At 35.4% G+C, this 20,996-nt stretch overlaps 1 pseudogene; it reads right to left on the reverse strand.

Annotated features, from left to right (window-relative positions):
• Positions 1 to 12,619: 12,619 nt before the first annotated feature.
• On the reverse strand, positions 12,620 to 19,601 carry LOC123198974 (annotated as a pseudogene).
• Positions 19,602 to 20,996: the final 1,395 nt, after the last annotated feature.

Raw genomic sequence — 20,996 nt, forward strand, 5'->3', positions numbered from 1 at the left:
GATGGAAGAAGTTCGTATTTTTATATTCGACTCGAAAAAATACTATTCATCAAAAAAGGTATTTATGTCAATCTTAGTCTAAAACTTAATTTCATTTGTTAAGTTTAGTTTTTATGTCATAATATAGGGGTTAAATATAATACTTCACAAGTATAGGGGGTTAAATGTAATTTAAGATAAATATGGGGGGTTTTTAGATATTTTACATTATAAAGACATTTTCATATTTATTTATTTAATTACTTTTTCTAAAATGTCAAAATTACCCTTCCTCTCATCTATATAAACCCTTTTCATTCCCTTTATTTACACACACTTCTCATATCACTCAAACACTCACTCTTACTTTCATTTTTTTTCAACATCAATTAGTAGGGATTCGTTCGGACGGAAGAAGTTCGTATTTTTGTATTCGACTCGAAAAAACACTATTCATCAAAAAAAGTATTTATGTCAATCTTAGTCTAAAATTTAATTTCATTTGTTAAGTTTAGTTTTTATGTCATAATATAGGGGTTAAATGTAATACTTCACAAGTATAGGGGGTTAAATGTAATTTAAGATAAATATGGGGGGTTTTTAGATATTTTACATTATAAAGACATTTTCATATTTATTTATTTAATTACTTTTTCTAAAATGTCAAAATTACCCTTCCTCTTATCTATATAAACCCTTTTCATTCCCTTTATTTACACACACTTCTTATATCACTCAAACACTCACTTTCACTTTCATTTTTTTTCAACATCAATTAGTAGGGATTCGTTCGGACGGAAGAAGTTCGTATTTTTGTATTCGACTCGAAAAAACACTATTCATCAAAAAAAGTATTTATGTCAATCTTAGTCTAAAACTTAATTTCATTTGTTAAGTTTAGTTTTTATGCTATAATATGGGGGTTAAATACAATGCTTCACAAGTATAGGGGGTTAAATGTAATTTAGGATAAATATGGGGGGTTTTTAGATATTTTACATTATAAAGACATTTTCATATTTATTTATTTAATTACTTTTTCTAAAATGTCAAAATTACCCTTCCTCTTATCTATATAAACCCTCTTCATTCCCTTTATTTACACACACTTCTCATATCACTCAAACACTCACTCTCACTTTCATTTTTTTTTCAACATCAATTAGTAGGGATTCATTCGGACGAAAGAAGTTCGTATTTCTGTATTCAATTCGAAAAAACACTATTCATCAAAAAAGGTATTTATGTCAATCTTAGTCTAAAACTTAATTTCATTTGTTAAGTTTAGTTTTTATGTCATAATATGGGGGTTAAATGCAATGCTTCACAAGTGTAGGGGTTAAATGTAATTTAGGATAAATATGTGGGGTTTTTAGATATTTGACATTATAAAGACATTTTCATATTTATTTATTTAATTACTTTTTCTAAAATGTCAAATGAAATGTTATTAAAATTAGGGCGTATTTTCATATTAAACATGGTAGGCGCATTATAATTGAAATTATAGGTTTTTTCGAGTTTCACTCCTTTAGGATATATCAATTCACATTTTTCAGATATTTACAGAATTTTTCGATTGTTGCCATACTAGGGTATTTCAACTTTTAGATTCTGAATTTTAGTTCCGTTTTTTCGAATTTCATCCCTTTAGGATATATCGATTCGTATTTTTAAGATTTCTGAAGAATTTTTCGATTGATGTTATTCTAAGGTATTTCAACTTTTAGAATTCAAATTTCAATTCTTTTTTTTTTAATTTCACCGTTTTAGGATATATCAACTTGTATTTTTCAGATTTTTAAAGAATTGTTCGATTATTACCATTCTAGGGTATTTCAACTTTTAGAATTTGAATTTTAGTTCTGTTTTTTTGAATTTTATCGTTTTAAGATATATCCACTAGTATTTTTCAGATTTTTGAAGAAATTTTTTATTATTGACATTTTAAAGCATTTCAAAGTATAGAATTTGAATATCTATTTCAAAGTATAGATATTATAAAAACGTTTTAAATAGAACATTACAAACAGATAGATGCATTTTGAGGGGTAAAATAACATACGAAAGTGTTATATAAATTGTTATATAAATTGTCAAATAATTATAGGGGGATAAATAAATTATTAGAAAAATATTAGGATTTTTTTTTAATTATTAATAATTGTACGATTGTTTTTCATAGTTATTATTGATTTTTTTATTATAAATGAATAATTATCTTCAAAAACTGGTCATTGCAGGATTCATAATTAAAATGGATGGTTATGCATTAGTTCGTTATCAGGGAGAATGGATTCAAGGTCGTAATAACACAATGAAATATGTTGGAGGAGCCAAACAATTGATTAAAATCCCTTATGGAACAACATTCGAGGGATTTATTGAGCTTTTGACGGAGTCTTGCAGTATTGATCCAATGAAAAACTACATTCAAGTATCAATGAAGCCAAGAAAAATTGAGCTCGACGGCCCTATCCAGATCCAAAATGATGAAGATGTTCAGGGTCTTCTTGATATGTCCCAGTACTTTCAGGAATGTATTCCTGTATTTGTTACATGTACCCCAATTGAAGGGCAAGAGGATGAAGATGAAGATGAAGATGAAAACGAAAGTAGTTGGGTCAAAAAAGAATATGATTTGGAAAAGTTGATTGATTTTAGTAATGACCCGTTGTATATTGCAAACTCATAGGCTCATGGAGAAAAAGATATAGTTCCCTATTGGAGTGACTTTGATGGAAATGATATGCCCGACATTCCTTCAGAAGATGTAGAGCCTGAGTATATAACATCAGTTACCGAGGGTATGGATAGTTTACAGCTTGAAGATCCTATTTCAGGTGGTGGAAATTATTCTGGGCCATTTTTTGACAATGTCCCCACTGATCCATTTAGGTGGCTTCCTGATTTTCCTCCACAACCATCAACATCATCAGGTAGTTCCAGATCGATCCGAGAGGAGCATGGTGTCAAGATAGGGGATATTTTTCATAATAAAGTCCAATTGAAAGACGCTATGAAGCAATTCGCCTTACTGAAAGGATTTCAATTTGATGTCAAAAAGTCTGACAAGAAACGGTGGGAAATTAAGTGCACGGTCGAAAATTGTAAGTGGTATATACATGCAACCAAGTCCACTGTTGGTGATGTGTGGGGTATCAACTCTATGAATCCTACCCACACATGTTTAGTTGATCAAATCTTGCCACATCACAAACAAGCTGGTGCCCGAGCTTTAGGTCAATTAATGAGATCAAAGTTTGTGATGATTGATCGAATTTATCGGCCTAAAGAAATAATTGTTGACATCGCCGACCGATATAAAATTGATATTTCCTACTCACAGGCTTGGCGGGCAAGAAATTGGGCTATCAATTCATTGAGGGGTTCACCGGAGGAATCTTTTATGTTGTTACCAGATTATTGTTACAATTTACAACGTACTAATCCGGGCACCGTTACTGCTATTGAAACAGATGATGAGCATCGATTTACAAATTTTTTCATGGCGTTAGGATGTTCCGTTCGTGCGTTTAGTCAATATCTTCGCCCCGTTATTTGCATTGACGCTGCTTTCCTTAAAGGTCGATATCTGGGGCATTTATTTATTGCAGTGGCTCTTGATGGTAATAATCAAATATACCCTATTGGTTTTGGTGTCGGCAAAAAAGAAGATCACGACACGTGGTGTTGGTTTCTTATAAGAATTAAAGAATGCATCCCTGACCTCTCTGAGCTTGCAATAATCTCCGATCGACATCATGCTATCTACTCGGCAATGGCTGAAGTATTTCCAGATGTCCACCATGGATGTTGTTGTCATCACCTTTTGTGTAACATGCGGGCAAAGTATAAACGAGACTCAAAGGTATATTGTAAACAAGTAATTAAATTTATAACAGTTTATCATTTTCAAACATTTTGCTTACAATGAGTTTTCATATTTTTTACCATCTTACAGGTCGCGGGGGCATATTGGAAAGCCGCTAAATCATACACAGAGTCTGAATTTGGTTCGATGATGCAATCCATTGACTCAATGAACCCTCAAGCTGGAGCTTATCTACGGGATGTCGGCTTTCACCGTTGGAGTAGAGCGTACTTTCCAGGATATCGATACAATATCATGACCACAAATATTGCCGAGTCATTTAATGCCCTTGTCAGACACGCTCGGGGCCTACCTATAACCATGCTTTTAGAGTTTATTCGTGGTATCATGCAACGATGGTTTTACGAGAGGAGAACCCTGCAAGTAAGTATCAAATTGATCTTAATTAAAAGTTGTCTCATATACTTTTTTCAACTTTGTTAATCATATTACCAAATGTATTCTTAATATTTTTTCTGAATTATAGGTGAATGTCATAACTTCCTCACCCCTTGGGCAGAAGAGAAGATCAGCAATCACCTTTCAAAGTCTGCAAGTCTGGAAGTTCGACCGATTACACCTACTCGGTATCAGGTTGTTGGATTTGGTGGATTCATGGGTATTGTGGACTTTGGTGACATGTCTTGCACGTGTAGAAAGTTTCAGCTTTCACGTATTCCGTGCAAGCATGCCATTGCCGTTGCATGACATATGAGACTCACGAATGTGCACGTCTGGGTTCATCCATTCTTCCGCACCGATATTTACCGTGCAATATATCAGGAACCGATCAATCCTCTTGGAAATCAATCTGATTGGTTACACTCACCAGAGGAAAGAGTTATATTGCCCCCCGTCCTTGATAGTCATCGTGCAGGTCGTCCATCAAACAGAAATCGACGTCCCTCTCAAGGAGAAATAGTTACACCGAGGATTTGTAGTCGTTGCCATGAACCGGGGCACACACGAAACCACTGTAAATCCCCAGCACCGGTCCCAAGCTTCGCCCCACAGCATTCCTCTACAAAAGGCAAAGGAACGAGATCTTGACATGTTTATACTCAATTCTGTTTGTTATATGATTCTTCATTGTGGAACTGATATGTAACCGATGTACTTTTATTATTGTTTCAAACGTGTAATTGTATTGTCATTTGATGTAATAAATTTAGTGTTTCTTATGAGTTATTTCAGTATTACTGGATTTCTTCTATTTGTTTTTTTTATGTTTTTACATGTTTGAGTAATCATACGTTTTTATTATTTTTTCATGTCAAGATGATTTAAAAAATTGAAATCAAATACAAAACATATCCATATATAACCACAGATAAAGTATATCATACACATAGAGGTAGACGACTAGACAATGAATATATACATATAAACATAGGAAGAACGATAAATATACATCCATGTGCTACTCGATACAGTGAAAGTACAACTGCGTCGCTAATCGTCGACGCATAGAGGTAGACGACTCTCGGGGGAAAACGTAGCTCTGTGACAACGCCAAACACTCAAAAAATCGTAACATAAACACGCCACAGTCACCGGAGCCTACCCCCTGCTGAGGGACATCCGACGCTCGATGCAAAGTGAAAGGATCACGTCGTGGAGTCATCCTCGAAGCAGTCCAAAAACTCGTCGCCTCTAATAATGCGGGAATAAAGGTCATGTATGGTCGCATGCGCTGCTCCAGAGTCCCTATATTCCCTGAAAATGAAACCTCTGAATCGTACACCGTAATTGACCACTCACGGAAATCTATAACTCCGGTGACCCAATGTGCGTTCCCGAAGTTTATAGGGATGAAAACCTATAAACAATGAGACATTTTAGTTACTTATCGTTGTCGTTATGTTCTTGAATGTAATAGAAATATATATAAACTATACCTGATTGACTAGCCCCCATGGTTTGTATAACAATCCCGGGGTGTACGCTGCATCAACCATCCTCGTGAAGAGCCCCGAAAACTCAAACTCGCCAATCGGGGTGGTCTGCCAACTCTGCCAGGCCATCTCAATATGGCCTCCGAAGAATGTGTGGGCAGTCGTCCAACGCTGTGAGATAGTCGACTGGTGATCGTCCTGCTGCCGACGTAATAAAGCCAAAAAGGAATCCACATGCTAAAATGGTATAAATAAGTTCACGTGTTAGTTATTAATAAATATATCTAGCTTTTTACCAAATTAAATAGTATGAACAACTCACATCGTCGGTCAACCACTCGCGTAACTCTACAACAAGCCTCCAGAAGCTGTCTTTCGTCTTTGATCCTATGAAGTACACATCATGTGTGTCAGAAGGCGCAGCTCTGGTATACCATGTGAGGAAAGATTCCTCACGGTCTGCCGCAGAGGATGGAATCGTGGGGAGTTACCGTTTCGCCCTCCCTCTGAGTGGATTTGTATACCGGGTGCGAACCAGTGGACCCTTCCGGATAATTCGACCATGTGCGGTACGAACCAACTGCATGTTACAAAAAACTATTAATTCATTATTTCATTCAACAAAAACATACACATTATTCGATTTATGTTACCTTCTGTACGTATGCGGGAGGAGGTTTAACCGGAGAATGCTGACTGACGGTAAAGTCAATATCGCGTGCTCCATCGACAGACTGCATAATTATATATTCAAACATCTTAGTGACATATATTTAACAATTATATTTATTTAGTAATTATAATTGACAAACCTCAATATGAACGGTCTCATAAACATCCTCCTGGACGTCCTCCTCCTGTGAACTGATATCCACAAGCTTTTTGGTCGAGCTCGGGATATCAGCAAGTAACCAGAGTCGCTCATCCTGAAAAAGAGACAAAACATCATTTAAAAAAATATATAATATTAAAGACAAAATGATCAATGATATTTCTTAAATCCCCATAACCTGAACTTCCGAGGAAGGTGTCCGGAGATAACCCTCGATCGATGATATGTCAATGTGGAGTCCCTATATATATGAAAAAGAAAAAACGGTTAATGATATTTAATATAAAATATCATATGAACAATAATTTTCATACCTCCAGTGGATGATCTAAAACGATAGGAGATCCGATCGGTAAACCCTCCTCATGACGAAGACCCTATACAAATATATATCATGAATTAATCGATAACAAAATAGTATTAAAAATTAAGTTATAATGATAAGTGACATACCTCAGATCGGATCGGTGAAGTCACCGAAGGGTCAACCGGTGCCCCATCCTGTCAATGACCCTAAGATAATAGTAATATTAAATCTATTTAGTGACATTTTATATATAACGATATTATAATATAATAACAACATTGGACATTGGACATTAAATATAAATTTGAATTATATTCGTACCTCATGTGACTGATGGGATGGTATTGCGGTATCAATGGGGGAGGTCATCCCAATAACGTCGTCCCTCTCCTGTACGAATGGTTCGAATAGTTGTCAGAATAATAACACTAAACGCATTTTATATAAGTAATAAATTAGAAGTAGTTTTACAACCTCAACGACTGGGGCTGGATATGTACGCGTGACGATATCCTCTAAACGAGTCATACGATCCTCTAATCGAGTCATCTGGGAATAGATATCGTCACGTAATCGAGTCATCTACGAAGAGATATCGTCGCGAAAACTCAATATCTCACGTAAAATCGTAGCACCCCAGTGCGCTAATGTAGTATCTGATGTAGAAATACTGGGTGATACGAAATGGGGACACTGCTCGGTGGCGTGATAGGTAGTGCAGTCCTCCACACTAGGATGCTCGTCCACGCTAGGGTGCTCCTCCACTCTAGGATGGTCTGTCGTCCGTGGGCTCTGAACAACAGGGGAACATACATGCTGCTCGATAACAGGAGGCTGAATAGGCTCCTCATGTGCCTCAGAAGTCTCTACGGGTACATCAGAATGTCTCGAGGATGGAGGAGCCCCGTCTGCAGTCGCGGTCGGGGTCGAAGAAGATAAGGAGGAATCAGCATCTAGTAAACCGGTGTACTCACGAATCTCAGCGTACCACGGTAAACCCTCCTCGATGACTGATGGACGAAGAGGGAATGTGACATCCTCCTAATGATGAAGATATATAAGTCAAAATAATTGTAATATATAATGAATTAATCGACTTATTAATTTACTAGTACATACCGGATCACCAGTGAAAATACGACCGATATGAGTCCAAACAGGGACGTCTCGCGTACGCCACCTCAACATCCGTGGGGACACATAAAGATCGACAAGGTCAATCCACTTGTGTAACGTCTCTAGAGTCTCATATATCCAATACTGCAATATAATCATTTACGATGTAAATAAATCAATTTATATTTTTGTCAATTAATATATATAAATAATAATATAAAACTTACCTGAAATGCGAAAGAAAATCCATAAAGGTCGTATTTACGGATTTCCTGCATACGTCCGGAACAGACTCTCTCACTCGCCTGTGACATAGAATCGTATGTCATCTGCCAAACAACGACGCCCCAAGGGTAGGAATTAAACCCGTCCAAATGATCAACTAACTGTAAGTACTCCGTGGACACCTTCTTTCGTCGATCATTCCCCAACAAAACCATGTGTAGAATATACAACAAGGCGAGCTTGACAGCGTCAATATCGTCATCCCCCCATGGCCTCGACAAGAAAACACGCTCAATGTCGTGATACTGCACCTTCGGACAACCGCGAAAGTACGTAGATCTGATCCTATGTCCGGAGGAGCGAGGAATATATGAAGAAACATCAGTCCGACGGCTAAACGAAAGCCCTGTCACCAACGCAAACTCAAACGGGCTAAACCTCACATCGCCCCGCTAATCCTAAACCAAAACTCATCTCTGGCAAAGGGTGGATGTAACTGTCGTAGTAGAAATGCATGAACTAATATCCCGCAAAATTTTGTTTTGGGTAAACGAAGGAATGACCCGAAACATGTCCTCTCAAATAGTCGCAGCTGACGCGGGGTCAATGTAGAAGAAATCCGAGATAATGCAGTACGCTGTGCATGAGATATCGCATCTGCCCGGAAGTGTCTGGACTTGTCGGGAATGCGTAGCTCGCTGTCAACTCGTCTTCTTTTGCGAGAAATATCCTGTAACAATCACGTAAAAATTGTTAGACTTTCATATAAATAAATATGTAAACAAATGTAGTAATGAAAAAAATATAAAAAGATGAGAAATATCAAATAATTAAAATGAAAATAACAAAACTTAAGTAATAAGAATAGAAATTCGAATTCTATACAATGAAATACCTTAAAGTGACGATAATCGAAAAATGGTTCGAAAATCTTGAAAAGACGAATCAATATACCCTAAAATGATGAAATTCGAAAAAACGGAACTAAAATTCAAATTCTATATGTTGAAATACCTTAAAGTGACGATAATAAGAAAATGATTCGGAAATCTTGAAAATACGAATCGATATATCCTAAAATGGTGAAATTCAAAAAAACAGAACTGAAATTCGAATTCTATACGTTGAAAAACCTTAAAATGACGATACTCGAAAAATCTTTCAAAAATCTTGATAATACGAATCGATATATCCTAAAATGGTGAAATTCAGAAAAATAGAATTGAAATTCGAATTATATACGTTGAAATACCTTAAAGTGAAGATACTCAGAAAATCGTTCGGAGATCTTGAAAATATGAATCGATATATCCTAAAATGGTGAAATTGGGAAAAACGGAACTAAAATTCAAATTCTATACGTTGAAATACCTTAGAGTGAAGATACTCAGAAAATCGTTCGGAGATCTTGAAAATACGAATCGATATATCCTAAAATGGTGAAATTCAGAAAAACGGAACTAAAATTCAAATTCTATACGTTGAAATACCTTAGAGTGACAATACTAAGAAAATCGATCGGAGATTTTGAAAATACGAATCGATATATCCTAAAATGGTTAAATTTGAAAAAACGGAACTGAAATTTGAATTATATACGTTGAAATACCTTAAAGTGACGATACTCAGAAAATCGTTCAGAAATCTTGAAAATACGAATCGATATATCCTAAAATGGTGAAATTTGAAAAAACGGAACTGAGATTCGAATTCTATATGTTGAAATACCTAAAAGTGACGATATTCGAAAAATCATTCGGAGATCTTGAAAATACGAATCGATATAACCTAAAATGCTGAAATTCAAAAAAACGAAACTGAATTTCGAATTCTATACGTTGAAATACCTTAAAGTGAGGATACTCAGAAAATGGTTCGAAAATCTTGAAAATACGAATCGATATATCCTAAAATGGTGAAATTCGAAAAAACAGAACTGAAATTCGAATTCTATATGTTGAAATACCTTAAAGTGACGATATTCAGAAAATAGTTCGCAGATCTTGAAAATACGAATTGATATACCCTAAAATGGTGAAATTCGAAAAAACGGAACTGAAATTCGAATTCTATACGTTGAAATACCTAAAAGTGACGATATTCGGAAAATCATTCGGAGATCTTGAAAATACGAATTGATATACCCTAAAATGGTGAAATTCGAAAAAACGAAACTGAAATTCGAATTCTATACGTTGAAATACCTAAAAGTGACGATACTCAGAAAATGGTTCGGGAATCGTGAAAATATGAATTGATATATCCTAAAATGGTGAAATTCGAAAAACGGAAATGAAATTCGAAAAACGGAAATGAAATTCGAATTCTATACGTTGAAATACCTAAAAGTGACGATACTCGGGAAATCGTTCGGAGATCGTGAAAATACGAATCGATATATCCTAAAATGGTGAAATTCGAAAAAACGGAACTGAAATTCGAATTCTATACGTTGAAATACCTAAAAGTGACGATACTCGGGAAATCGTTCGGAGATCGTGAAAATACGATTCGATATATCCTAAAATAGTGAAATTCGAAAAAACGGGACTAAAATTCGAATTCTATACGTTGAAATACCTATGAATGTCGCTAACTGAAAAATCATTTGAAAAATTGAAAAAAACGAATTGATATATCCTATAAACGAAAAAATCAAAATATTAAGTTTAAATTACGTCGTTACATCGTAAGTTGTGTCAAAAAGCACCAAAATTCGAAAACTCGAATTTGAAATTTGAAAAATAGATATAGAAAAACCTAAAACAGAAAAAACGGATATAAAATTCGAAAACTACACGATCAGAAACCGTAGATAAGAAAATTCTCAATTTAACCCCTCATGAAAATTCTTTAATCAAAAAGTCCACTGTTATATGACAAATTTCCTAAAACCCCCTGTGTTGTAACGAAACTAATCCGGCTCCCCAAGGTTTTAAAAAACCAACTTCAGCCCCAACTAAACAAGGAAAATTCGCTGCCGTGGGAAAACTCGTGCTGCCGTGGGAAATGCCGTTCCCACGGCAGACTGCCGATTCATTTGGCAGCGATTTTCGACCCAATTTTGGTTGTTTTGACCTCCAATTTTCACATACATCAAAGGTAAACATTGTATAACATCAAAGCCCTCAATCAATTCAACCAAAACAACCAAAAATCGAAAGATTTTAACCATTATTCAAACGTAAACCCTAACATTTCAAAACCAAAATTCTCAATCAAATCTCAATTATTTCAGCAATAACTTGATCCAAACAAGATTACGGGAGATATACTAACCTTCTTTGCCATTTGCGGTTGCCGGGAAGCTTCAAAATCGACGGAAATGAGATTGTCGTAGGAGGTGGAATGCTTTTGGAATTTTCGTGGAAATGTACGCAACTTGCCGTGGGAGGAAATGAAATTTTGCTGTGCTTATAAGGGGGGCAGTTTCGTAATTGCGCTTTTCCCACACCAACTTGTGAAATATCATAAAAACCCGACGTGGGATAAATATTTCCCCGAAAACCCAATGTTTTAAAAAAGCCATTTCACACCCCCAAAAACCCATTGTCCATTTAGCTGCCGTGGGAGAATTCTCTTGCCGTGGGAAACTTCGTTCCCACGGCAAGACGGCCAATCCATTCGGCAGCATTTTCTGCCAATTTTTGGTCGTTTCGACCTCCGATTTTCACATAAATCAAATCTACACATTTTATAACATAAAACCCCTCAATCAATTCAACGAAAACAACCAAAAATCGAAACATTTTAAGCATTATTCAACCCGTAAACCCTAAAATTTCAAACCTAAAATTCTCAGTTAAATCTCAATAATATCAGCAATAACTTGATCCAAAGAAGATTACGGGAGATATACTAACCTTATTTGCCATTTTCGGTTGCCGGAACGAAAGAAAATCGACGGAAATGACGTTCACCGTGGGATTGCCGTGGGAGGTGGGAAACTTTGGAATATTCTCGCCGTTGTACAGTGATAATTTGTTAACTTTATATATGGGGGTATTTTTGTCATTTCACAAAACATGGGCATTTTTGCTTAAACCTAAATTTTTTGGGCAATTTCGCTTTGACCCCTTTAATTTTGTCTATTTTTAATAATTTCCCTTATATTAATGTTATCAATTCACTCATTCGATACCAATCTATCTACATTGGAGAAAGTACCTAAATAATTATTGATTTATTTTTATTCTTATTTATTAACAACATAAATACGCAATCAAGTATCTATTAATACTCCAAGAATGCAAGATCTTGTAAAATAACAACATATGGCATACAAAGACTGTTCTCTTGTAAAAATTTACATGACAACATTGCAGCGGCACCCTAAAAACATAAGCCTTAAATATGTTCTTTAAAAGATGATAAAAATGAACATCATGCATCAGAAATTGATTTAATTTCAAACATAACTTTGTCCAGGTAAAAAGACTATTTATATTTACAATTTCTCCAGACGCTTGCAGCTGCTTCAAAAATGTCGGCAGTTTAAAGCATGCAGATTATGTTTATAATAGCAATGTCCAGAGGTACCTCTGATCGGGAAACAAAGTTCCGACAATGATGATCTTCCAGAGATTTTGAGCTTGTTGATTTTTTCGGGTATAAGATTACGCAGGCTCACGAGGACGGGTTGCCCAAATTGAACTCAAAGCTCTAAGACGTTGGAAGTACTCTCCTACCGCAAGCAAGCCTCAAGCTGCCTGGCGAGTCGTTAGGATACGAGACATCTGCTGTAATGTTTCTTGGCGAAGATGATCAGCCTGTTCAGGCCAGAGCTTATGAAGTTGGTAACTTGTCAAGATGTTCCTGGTAAAAACTAACATAGACCAGATTGTATGAACCCAAAATTGAAAGAACCATGCTATGCTAAGATCCATATTAGACTCTGTAACCCCACTTAAGTTTTGCAGAAATATGAAGCACTCAAGGAAAAATCAACTATGCTTTTTTAGAATATCACGAAAATGATATTTCCTATGAATCATGACTGCAAAAAATAACCTAAATAATGAATTCAATGCCAAGAAGGTGGTTTAAAATTGGTGTGATTTGTCTGGCATCACGGGCTTGCAGAATTTCAGCCAAAATAATAACTCAATCATTACCTAGTTATTTCCCATAACAGCTGCATGGTGCTTTTAATGAGCAGTTGGAAGTAGAAGAAAACTTCAATTTCACAGATGAATGCAAATTTAACTCGCTATAAAGTTTCTCAATTTAAATCAGATGTGCCGATAAAGAACTAATTGATAGGTCCGAAAATGGATTACAGAAAGATATCGCAAGTTAAGATAGCATGCAAATAGAAACATCAGCTCTGCTTTGGAAGAATCCAGAATAAAGCCATACTTGATCAGGCAATGATGTGGATTCTTACCTGGTTCACAAAGCAAACTAGAGCTTCCAACTTCTCCATTGCAGCAGGTATCCTTGGGATGTAACCTCCTTCTACCAGTTGACCAGCAGCCACAGTTTCAGAAAGAGTCGACTGCAATTTCTCCATGCCTTGAGTCAGAGCATCTTCCGCTTGCTGACATGAATGTCTTAGATTATTGACTTCCATATTTTGTGACTCAGTCAAGGTGTCAGGATGAGGACCGAGAACCTATTATCAATGTCAGCTTATGAATCAGCGTTATTCTACCTGTGGTGAAAGACCTTTTATAACAATTCAGTTAAGAAGAATGTGAGCAAGCAACATTTAAGTGTGTGTCCAAAGCTACGGTTTCTCCTTTTATTATCCATTCTACCTTTAATGCAGCAAATTATTTCACTTTATTAAATAAATTGAAATATGAATCACCTTAAGAAGCTAAGAAGGGCGAAATCCTCCTACCCAAAAGAAAAAACGTTCGGCTGCTGTCTTCCACATGCCAGACATTATATAGAAAACATCGGCTTTTGCAGCAGTGGATTTCATGCGGAAAAGTTCAAAATAGTGGCTCAAGCCACCCTCCACTAGTATGTGAAGCTCCAAATCACTAATATGGGCCTGCAAAGCAGACCTCAGTTCAACCCAGTGTCCATACTCCATCTCAAATGCAGCAACAAATGCAGCAATTCCTGCACAAATCTCAGTGAGGACTTTTTGTTGAATGCAAGAAGATGAAATCAACAAAAAGTCGTGGTTTATAAGCAACGTGAACTACAGGAAATCAAATTTCAAAGAACAGATTCAAGACATCAGAGATTATATACATAGCTTCATAACACAACATCATTTTTTATGGAGGTGTGAAGTTTGCAAAGTTCTGGAAACTTGAGCTTATGGATGGCTGGAATCTATTGCCAGGAAGATTTTTGAGACATTGATTTATAGACACCTTTGAAAGGACTTCAGTGCGGATGAAGAAGTTATGGAGTCTTTCTTATGTACTTTTTGCAAGCACTTGAAATGTGAGATCTAAGTCTCATATCTTACACTTAAGATCTGAACATATCATCATGCTCTACAACTTTGGTGCATTACCACCCAAGTCACAAAATTGCAACTGAGAGACATGATAATTACTTTGATACCAAATAACATAAACTTTAGGAGAGTCACCCCTCAAACACTAGCTATTGAAATCGGAAAGCCCAAAGTTATACAAATCTCACACTAGAAGCCTACACTTTCCAATGTAAGATTCAAGTCTCATATTTTACATTTTGGATCCTAACACAAAACTATGCAAATATTGAGGAATCATACTTTAAAGGGAACACGATTAAACAATAAATAGCAGGAGCATACCATCGGTGGTGTTAGTGGTGGTATGCTAGTAGTAACAAAATTCCACAAACACTCTTATTATCATGCATAAACTCCTAGCCTGAGATTTAGATACCAAAACAAGCAAATAGAGACATGCAATTTCAAGAAATAGCAATGTTTGTGAGCAAGGACGTCAAAACAAGTTATTCAACAATACTTTGACAAACCTGGGTTTACAGGTCCACAGAACCCCATGTGAGAACCTTCTACTCCACCCTTATATACAAACCCTGCAGTGTAGCATCCGTTGTTTTGAATATTTGAATGTAAGTAGGAAATAGGTGGGAAAGGGTTTCTAGTGTCATAATACCAGCTAAGTGAGAAATAAAAATAGTAAATCTTCTTTATGTCTGTTGTCTCGCTCGCTCAAGCTCTTGTTCCAATTTAACCAACTTTAATATACTAGATTCTAGCTGTTGAACATAGGCCTGCAAAAAAAAAAAAAAAAATTCAATTTAAAATCCCAAACCACTTGTTGCATGTTTGGGTATGTGTTTCAAATCAGGCCTCATAATACCTTTTTCTGCAACTGGCTTTTACGAACAACCTCACGGTTTTGTGCTGAGATGCCTTTGTGTCTGTAAAAGTTTGTAACAAAAAACAAAAAGAAAAAAACTCACTTCATGTTAGGGGAATATCATTAAATCTACTTTAAAACCATCTACAAAATTAGCAATAAACTATGGTTAAAATTGGTCAATTATGAGGCTGCAAGCACAAAATACACTAAAGTCACAGGTAGTACATAGTACATTAAGTAATTTATGTGCCAATCCTTGGCTTTGTGTAGATATAGACTATTTGAGTAATTTCTAAGTCAAGGATGGAAAAGAGGATCAATTTGAAAATAGTTGTTATAAAAGAAAGCCGGAGAAAACAATAGAATAGTATATGCTAGCATTAGCAAAATACAAATATACTAGAACACAGAGCTATGACCAAAAGTCCTCACAAACTAATGCAAAAACTACCTAAATAGATGCTTTAAAAGACTAAATCTTTATTAACATACATCAGCACAATAACTAAAACATCACCGAATTCAGTAACTGAACTATATTCCACAATATCTAAGCCTTTCTTTTTCTTTTCCAGGAAGATGGCCTCCCTTTTTCTTTTTTGCACTATCTGTTTTCCCGGAAGACGCTCTGCTTTCGTCTTTTTCACACGGACCTTTTGACCCGTGAACATTACGCTTACCTTTTGATTTCCACATGCATTTTATTTTCAAGCAAGTTGCCTTTCCTTTTCCCTTTTTACTGTTTTTGGCCAAATCACTGTCTCCCACTAAAGTTTTAAAGAAACGCCAAGTTTCCATCTTTTTAATTTTAAAAAGCTAAATTCCCACTTGTCATCCATTCTGTCAATGAATTTGTCAAGTTTTCTTTAAAATAGTTATTTTATCCTTTTATTAAATTACAAAATTGTTATTTAACACTTAATATAAATATCAAACAACTATTATATTGTTATCTATTTAAAAATTTACACTTAAAATCCTAAACTATTTAAGGCATATTAAATTTTTTCAATTTCAAAAACATTTTGAACTTTTTTAAAATTAAAAAAAACTTAAAATTTTTATTAACACCTCTAACATTTTAAAAATTACAATATATTCCATAAACTTATAACGGGGGAAAATAAAAAAAAATAAATAAAAAAGAATAAGAGGGGAACAAATTATTTCATTTATCAATTAAATTGAAATATGATTCGCCTGAGAAGCTCATAAGGGCGAAATCCTCTTATCCAAAAGAAAAACCATTCACCTGCTGTCTTCCACATGTCAGACATTACAAGAAAAACATCCGCTTTTGCAACAGTAGATTTCATGCGGATAAGTTCAAAATAGCATGCTCCACTAGTACGTGAAGCTCTGTATCACTAATGTAGTCCTGCAAAGTAGACCTCAGTTCACAAACCTCAGTAAGGACTTTTTGTTGAATGCAAGAAGATGAAATGGCAATAAGTAGTGTTCTATGAGCAACAGAAACTACTGGAAATCAAATCTCAACGAACAGATTAAGCACATCAGAGCTCATAAATATAGCTGCATAACACTACATCACTTTTCATGGAGGTGTAAAGTTTGCAAAGCGTTGGAAACTTGTGATTCTGGACGGCTGGAATCTATTGCCAGGAATATTTTTGAGACATTGATATATGGACAGCATCGAAATGACTTCAGTGCGGATGAAGAAGGGATATATTTTTTCTTATGTACTTAAAATGATGGTGGAAAAAACAAAACTATGAAAATATCAAGGGAATAATGCTTTGAAGGGAACACGATTGTACAGTAAATATCAGGAGCATACCATGAGTGGTGGTGGTGGTAAGCTGGTAGTAACAAAATTCCACAAACAGTTATATTATCATGCATACACTCTTGGCTCCGAGATTTAGATACCAAAATATGCAATTTCAAGAAACAGCAATGTTTGAGTGCTAGAACTTATGTATGACTCCTACAGAAAGAATAACCAAAGGAATAAAATGTTCCCAAGACACATGGCAGCAAGGTAAAGGGGGCAGATGGCAAACTCTCAGTCGCATACACCACCAAAAATAGGGAGAACATGTGGCAAGCAAGAAGAGAGCTTGGCTGTTAGGAGACATAAAAGCAGTGGAGAGGAGGGAGAAAATCATCAATGATTTTACAACAAAAATTGGGAAAATTAGGGAACAGTTGCAGGCCTCTCGAAAGCCTTGCGAATTTGTTATCTTTTAGGTTATGAATTGGGTATTTGACAGACATTTTCAATTTCCAAAAAATGAGATCCAGTTTGTATTGAACTAATATTGTTTGTCTCCATAGTATCTCAACGCAAGTTTACAATTCCAGTATTTCTTCTCACTCACGACATCATTTTGTTGACTTGAGATTGGTTTGATTGTTGATTTGTGCTGCTGTGTTAATTGCTTCACTGGAGACTGTGGTGTTGTTGCTGGAGTGTGAGAACTGCAGGAGGAGAAAGCTTGTGTTCAGCAGAAGAAGCTGCTAGAAATTGCTGAGGAAAGCACTTGTGACAGAAGGCTGTGGAACTGCAGAGGAAGGTGAGGAAAGTTGCTGTGAAGAAGAAAACCCAGGTCCCTATGAGGACATCAAAACTAGAAGTTATTCAAGAATAATTTGACAAACCTGAGTTTAGGTCCAGAAAACCCCGTCTGAGAACCTTCTACTCCACCACCTATATACAAGCCCTGCAGTGTAGCATTCGTTGTTTAAAAAATTTTAAGAGTAATGTTACATACACAAACAAATTGTATAAATTTATTCATACAATTTAATGGGTTAGCATTTTATTGAGTGATTTTAAAGTAATAAAAAAAGTAAACAATCACATTATCCAATTACAAACTATCATCTCAATTTGTACAAATAAATTTATATAATTTGTTTGTACACATAGTTTTATTCATGTAAATCTTCTTTATACCTGTTGTTTAGCTCGCTCAAGCATATGCTCCAACTAAACCAACTTTAATATACTAGATTCTAGTTGCTGAAAATGCACCTGCAAAACAACCACAAATTAAATTTAAAATCCCAAACCACTTGTTGCATGTTTGCGAATCTGTTTCAAAGCAGGCCTCTTGTACCTTTTTCTGTAATTGGCTTTTACGAGCAGCCTCACCGTTTCATGAGAGACGTTTTTGTACCTGCAGGAGTTTGTAACCAAAAATTAAAAAAAAAAAAGAACAAAGACTCACTTCATGTTGAAGGGAATATCATTTGACCTATCTAAAAACCATATACAAAATTAGCAACAACCTATGGATTAAATTGGCCAATTGTGAGACTACAAGTACTGAATGCACTAAGTCAAAGGTAGTGCATAGTACATTAAATAATCTATGTGCCAATTCTTGGCTTTGTGCAAATATAGACTATTTGAGTAACTTTTATGTCGAGGATGGAGAAATGGATCGATTTGAAAATAGTTATTATTCTAGAAAGCTAGAGAAAACAGCGGAATACTATATGCTAACATTAGCAAAATACAAATATACCAGATCACAGAGCTATGACCAAAAGTCCTCATGAACTACTTTTGAAAAGTGTAATATTTCAAAGTTTCAGCCAACTAGGCAAACATAAAGCAACAATAATTTCAAAGAAACTAGGATCAAAGACTAAGTCAGCCATAAACAGAAGATGCAGATAAACATGTGCAATAGCAAACCTGAACTAGAAAAATACAGCAGGGAAAACTGGCGGAAGAGAACATGGAGGAGAAAAACAGTTTGGATTGTCCTAGTTTTCAATGGGAATCTTTTAACAGATATGCACCCAATACAAATAATAATCATATATATTATAATCAGAGTTAACAAAACACAATCAAACTCACCTTATCCAAAAGTTTTGCTTGCTACTTGTTCATACTTGTTAGGAGGGAGGAATGTTCCATGTGATGTATTTTCTGTTGAAAAGTTGAACAGAGGAATGATTTGGACTGGGAATGCAAATAATGTGTCTTCTACTATCAGACCGAGTAAATGTCAATAGTTTGCACCTGAGTGTCTTGTTTTGTATCCACCTCCATGATCATAGGCATTGATGTATTTGGATTGCCATTACTTTTAAAGTTTTCCCCCATGTGCCAAGTTAATGAATCATCTCATAAATTCCAAATCTACTTGGGGTCACAAACTAGTGGATGGAGAATTCATGCCCTTCGAACTTATGATGGGATGCAGCTCCATTAGCTTTACACATAAACACAGTTACAACATATAAGCATGAAAACACGAAGATGCAAAATTGATATAAAGGGTATCAGAGTTTGGGGTTTAAATTAGAACTAAAACAAAATCAGGCTAACAGGATATCAAATTGACTGAGCTCCAGTGCATAACAACCAAAGTCACGGAAACCTTAGAAACTTGCTCTACTTACACAATAGCAACAGAGTCTAATAGTTCAGTTCTGACATAATTTGATGCAGATGAAATCAACAGAAGACGAATCTTTAAGAAGGATGCAAAAGTAGAAAAGCAGATGCGGTATGTAGCAGTCTAATTATACAAATCCAGCGATGAAAGTCCAATATCACAAGTAGAGAATGAAAAAGACTTTAATTTAAATGCAAAAGCAACAAGAACAAGATATTGGTTTTCCATATCTTGGTCTTCATGCTCATGATTAGAATCAGGCAGCCACTAACATCTAAAATCAAAACAGAGGAATTCTAAGACTAATTTTCTTTCATGATAACTAACATGCACATCACCAGTTACTTCAAGTAACAACTCGATAACGGGTGCTTCTTTTTCCATTAATGAGCAGTTGATGCCAAACGGCAGGATAACAACTTCTGTTAAACTACCTCCCACCGCAAGCTTGAACCAGATACTAAATCAGATACAGTCTTCTCCATTCGATCTTTCATGCTTCACATATAAATCATATATTAGAAACCAAAGGGAAAAAATTTAGAGAAAACCAAAGGCAACAATTAAATGAATATGAGAAGTCACTGAAAATAGATCAATGAGTTAAAATATCTATGTAGAAGAAAGATGCTTACAATCGTAGGCCTATCCATAGCTTGTATATTCCTAAATGAGGAGACCATCTATCTAAAATTTCATAGGATTTCGTAAAATTCCCCCGTTGCTCAAGCTCATCGCAGCAGTTTAGACAGCACTTCAAACAATAATCAGCAGAGCAATTTACAATATTCAATCTCTTGTCTCTGTCCACTCTTGCTTCTCTTCTCAAATCATCACCATTGGCATACAACAAAGTCACTCCACATGTTTGATCAAAATATTATGATTTGACATTCATTAACTAAGTAACAATTAAACCTTCTCAAATAATAGAAGATTTTCACAAGATTTTTTCATCAAGTCAATTGTTAAATTCGTCATGAATTATTTAATAGTAAATTTTTAAAGACCTTATTAACACATTAATACATATCATCAAATCCAGACTACAACTTGATTAAAAAGGTAAATGGCATTGTTGCTTCTATTTTTATTTTGTC

The sequence above is a fragment of the Mangifera indica genome, chromosome 16 (genome assembly GCF_011075055.1).
Source record: "Mangifera indica cultivar Alphonso chromosome 16, CATAS_Mindica_2.1, whole genome shotgun sequence".
Classification (NCBI taxonomy): Eukaryota; Viridiplantae; Streptophyta; class Magnoliopsida; order Sapindales; family Anacardiaceae; genus Mangifera; species Mangifera indica.